The sequence below is a fragment of the Mirounga leonina genome, unplaced genomic scaffold, assembly GCF_011800145.1.
Source record: "Mirounga leonina isolate KUSES-001 unplaced genomic scaffold, KU_Mleo_1.0 Mir_128, whole genome shotgun sequence".
NCBI lineage: Eukaryota > Metazoa > Chordata > Mammalia > Carnivora > Phocidae > Mirounga > Mirounga leonina.
Window position 1 is genome coordinate 24,426,718 of NW_023270320.1, and position 4,737 is coordinate 24,431,454.

General features: G+C 38.3%; 1 non-coding gene across 1 annotated transcript; it reads left to right on the plus strand.

The window, feature by feature from the left end:
* Positions 1-3,972: 3,972 nt before the first annotated feature.
* LOC118010136 lies at positions 3,973-4,110 on the plus strand. The gene has a single exon (XR_004679135.1). It is a non-coding gene; the product is annotated as a U4 spliceosomal RNA (small nuclear RNA).
* The last annotated feature ends 627 nt before the right edge of the window (positions 4,111-4,737 follow it).

A 4,737-nucleotide genomic window follows, 5' to 3' on the forward strand; every position in this document is an offset into this window, starting at 1 on the left:
GCAAAAAAGCCATCAATAAAATGAAATAAAATGAAAAGGTAACCTTTCCAATGGGAGAAAATATTTGCAAATCATGTATCTGACGAGGGGGTTAATATCCAAAATATATAAAGAACTCCTACAATTCAATAGAAAAAAAGTTGATTTTAAAATGGGCAAATATCTGAATTGGTATTTTTCTAGAGAAGACATACAGATGGCCAAAAGGTACATGAAAAGATGCTCAATATCACTAATCATCAGGGAAATGCAAATCAAAACCACAATGAGATATTACTTCACACCTATTAGAATGGGTATTATCAAAAAGACAAGAGGGGTGCCTGGGTGGCTCAGTCAGTTCAGCATCTGCCTTCAGCTCAGGTCATGATCCCGGGGTCCTAGGATCAAGGCCTATATCGGGCTCTCTGCTAAGTGGGGAGTCTGTTTCTCCCTCTCCCTCTGCCTGCCACTCTCCCTCTCGCTCTCTCTAGAGAAAAAAACAAAAGAAATAAGTTTTGGTGGAAATATGGAGAAAAGGGAACTCTTGTGCACTGTTGGTAGGAATATAAATTGGTGGAAAACAGTATTGAGGTTTCTAAAAAAAATTAAAAGTAGAATTATCATATGATCCAACAATTCCACTTCTGGATATTCAAAGGAAACAAAGACACTAATTCAAAAAGATATCTGTACTCCCATGTTAATTGCATGTTTATTGCATTACTTATTTACAATAGCCAAGTATGGAAGCAAGCTAGGTGTCCACTGATAGATGAATGGGAAAAGAAAATGTGGTGTATATACACAATGGAATAGTGTTCAGCCATAAAAAAAGAACTGCCAGTTACAACATGGGTGGACCCTGAAGGCATTATACTAAATAAAGTAAGATAGAGAAAGACAAATACTGTATGATCTCACTTCCATATGGAGTCCAAAAAGAAAAGCCCCCAAAACAAAAAACTAAACTCATAGATTCAGAGAACAGACTGGTGGTTGCCAGAGAACAAATTGGAGGTTAGGGGATGAGAGGTAGGCAAAATGGGTGAAGGGGGTCAAAAGGTATAAACTTCCCATTATAAAATACATAAGTCATGGAGATGCAATGTATAGCATAGTGACTATAGTTAATTAACACCATATTGTTTATTTGTAAGTTGCTGAGAGATCTTAAGAGTTCTTATCACAAGAAAAAACAATTGTAGCTATGTGTGGTGATGGATGTTAACTAGATCTATTGTGATCATTTCACAATGTATACAAATACCAAATTGTTATATTGTATACCTGAAACTAATACGTTACATGTCAATTATATTGTAATTTTAAAAAGTTTGTGAGTCCTTCAAAAAGTTAAACATAGCGTTACCATATAACCCAGCAATTCTGCTTCTAGGTATATAACCAAGAGAAAGGGAAACGTAGGTCAGCACAAAATCTTGTACCTGAATATTACAAGCAGCTTTATTCATGATAGTTAAAATGTAGAAGCAATCCAAATGTTCATCTACTGATGAGTGATAAGCACCATGAACATCTATACAATAGGCTATTTAGCCGTAAAAAATAATGAACTATTGATACATGTTACAACGTCAATGAACCTTGAAAACGCTGTGGTAAGTCAATGAGGCCAGACACAAGAAAATGACATATTGTATGGCTCCATTTACATGAAATGTCCAGAACAGGCAAACCTATAGGGACTGAAAGCAGATTAATGGTTGCTTAGGGCTGGGGTAAGGGGGAGGGAGAGCAGAGATGGGATGGTAAATGGCTGCTAATAGGTATGAGGTTTCTTTCTGAGAGTGATGAAGATGATCTGAAATTAGACTGACAGTTGCACTACTCTGTGGATATACTAATCATCAGTGAACTGTACACTTCAAATGGGTGTATCTTGGAGTTTGTGAATTATAGCTCAATAAATCTTTTTTTAGAAAAGAATACATACTATCACTGATGATGTTAACCTCATTCACCTAGCTGGTTTCACACTGTAAAACTACCTTTTCATCCCTTTCCATCCTCTACCCATCGGAAGAAACAGGGAGAGAATTAACCCCCATTTCTGTGACAGGAGGAATATCTCCATAAGTTATTTGGAATTCTTCTGTGTAGGAAATTTCTCTCTTCTTTCTCATTTTTGTATTTATTCAATAATTTTTTTTTATCAGTCTAAACACATGAGTATATTTTTTTCCTTTGGGATATAATCCAATACTACATTATTCATTTCATTACTAAAATTGTTCCAGCTTTGGTCACGGGAACTCTTTCAGGTTGGGGTTTATGTAATTACAAGTAAATTACTTCTTTACAATAACAAGTAAAAGTGATCTGGACATGCAAACAGCCAGTTCAGAAGCAGGCATTCACCTGAACAGAAGCTCACGTGTGCTCTACAAAGTAGCCTTTAAGCCATAAGTATTTCATGGATGGTGGAATCAGCCAGGGTGTTCTACAGGAGTTGTGGGGAGTGCTGGCAATGAATCTGAAAGTCAATTTAAGAGCTTCAGCTCAAATGTTAACTCAAAAACAAAACCTACCGTGCAGAGAAAAAGTATCGATGCCCCCAAATGCAATTGTCCATTTTTTCCAGACATTTTGTTACCACCCAGGCAAAGAATCTTATGCTTTCAAACCACACCTGCCTTTTCCCCTCTACTTGACAGGAGAGGACTCAGCCCTAAAACAATGCAGGTAAGTTAATGAGACTCCTGAAACGAATGCAACCTCTTTCTAGAGCTACAGAGATTGTCTTGGGTGATGAGCGTAGCCTGGGCTGCAGAGAGGGTATTGCTCTATTGTTTCAAATACATTTCAGACCCCTCCAAGCTTTAAACAGCAACTTATTAAAGAATCTAAGTAAATCTCAACATTTGGTTGACCTTTGATAGAGTCCCTTTTAGAGAATAGAAGAATCTATTCAGTTGTTTGCCATGTTAACAGTAATGCTTTCATTTATGACAATGTCTAGGGGACGGATCTTTCAGGGCAATTATGTTCTATTAGGGAAAATTACACACCTTTCCTCTGTCAGGTGACCATAGAACAGTTCAGACTGGGGCTTCAGCCTCTTCACCATTTCCCTTTGCTTATCCTGCACACAGTGGAGCCTCACACAATTCTGACAAGATCATTATTCTTGGGACACTTAAGGAAAAAAATCTAATACAGATGGTGTCCTTGAATAATAGGAGTTTGCATTCAGGGCAGACTTTCAGCAGCAACAGAAACATGCCCCCATAAAGCAAACATTTTTTTAATGTATGCATTTGCACTTTTAATGGTCTTCTACAATAAAGCAACCATCTCAACCTGCAGGGAGGTTCTTAAAGCCATGAACATTAATTTCCTATTGCTGCTCTGACAAATTACCACAAACTCAGGCAGCTTAAAACAACACAAATTTATCATCTAACAGTTCTGGAGGTCAGAAGTCTCAATTCAGTCTCACTGGACTAAAGTCAAGGTATTGGCAGGGCTGCAGTGTTTCTGGAGGCTCTGAGGGGAATATCCCTTTCCTTGCCCTTTCCAGCTTCTAAAAGGACCTGTATTCCTTGGCCGGTGGCCCTTCCTTGCATCTCACCAACCTCTTGCTTCCATGGTCACCTCTATTACTGGCTCTGGTCCTCCTGTCTCCTTCTCTTAAGGACCCAGTGATTGTATTGGGCTCACTGGGCTAATACAGGATAACCTCCCCCATCACAAGATGCTTCATCACCTCAGCAATGTCCCTTTTGCTATGTAAGTTAACAAAGTCATGGGTTCTGAGGAACTCTGAGAGGGCAGGACACTACAACTGGAAACTCCCGACTTTAAAAAGTAACTTCTCAGGAGAAGTAAAAATAAGTGAACAAATAAGAAATTTTAAAAGATGCCATCTAATTAGTAAAATCTCATTCAGGGCATCGACTTAATTTTGGCAGCCTTGAGTGCCATAAAATTTAGCATGGTCTTTTTGCTTCTTAAAAGTATTTGCGGGCCAGCTTCGCGCAGTGGCAGTATCGTAGTCAATGAGGTTTATCCGAGGCGCGATTATTGCTAATTGAAAAGTATTTGCGGGCCGGTAGGACTTCAAAACTCAGGAAAAAAAAAATGAAAGACTGTAAGGCAGCAGATAGTGATTATCTGTGATGCCATAATAAACAGAGTACCAGATATGAATGCCAATGAAAAATAAACAACTAACTGTTTGATGGCATGATGTCTCACTGTGGGTGCATTGGTGCCCAAAATTAAATTCATAATAAACAAGGTTCCTCCTGTATTTAAATTATCTCCAGATTAATTCAGGAGTCCCTTTAGGGCAGTTGAGCAGCTTTTCATTCTGCAAATACATCACAGCTGGAGAATTAAGAGTATTAGAGGAAGGGGGTTTAAAAAAAACTCACTGGAAACAGAACAAAAACTCTATTATGTTGCCTGTATGGTAGTTTATTTTTTTAAGTACTTCCATATCCATTGGTTCTTTTGTTTGGTTATTCATACAAAAATATTTGAGCCTTTCGCCTATGTATGCCAGGTGTGTGTTGAGAATCTGATAGGCCATTACATGAGGTAGCCCTTTGCTGTGAGTTTGATGAGGAGCCACTGGAGGTTTCTGAGCAAAAATGTAAGATGATTAGATGTAGGTTTTAATGGGGTCACTTTGACCCCTAGGTTGAAACTGGATAAAGGGAAGGAAAGATTAAATGGAGGAGACAAGTGTAAACAGTGTGATGTATGTGTGTGACAGGTTACTCTCAACAG